We start from the raw sequence: 345 nt of genomic DNA, 5'->3' as shown, positions 1-345 counted from the left end.
TTTCATGTGCTCATAAATGTCTTCGCATTCTATGTGGTAAATTAGACTGTCGGTGTCGGTGTACATAATTTTACATTTTTCGCGATATGAAAGAGACATGTACTGGTGGTGAAATTCATACAAGCAAACCTTTGATATGTCGAGGATGCACATACACACATAGATCGGCTTGTTGAATTTTATTTCGAATTTTCGTAATTCGACGGCAATTAAGTTTTCAGTGAAAATGCTTCGGCTATGAAAATTTGGTTTCGCGATCATTGTCTCGGCACCGTACCGTCCATCCCATTTTGTCTACAGTTTCACATCTACATGATTGCGTACATTTTCCATCGTTTTTCCAAA

The sequence above is a fragment of the Dinoponera quadriceps genome, unplaced genomic scaffold (assembly GCF_001313825.1).
Source record: "Dinoponera quadriceps isolate SergipeBrazil2010 unplaced genomic scaffold, ASM131382v1 scaffold6098, whole genome shotgun sequence".
Taxonomy (NCBI): domain Eukaryota; kingdom Metazoa; phylum Arthropoda; class Insecta; order Hymenoptera; family Formicidae; genus Dinoponera; species Dinoponera quadriceps.
This window is presented reverse-complemented; position numbering follows the sequence as displayed.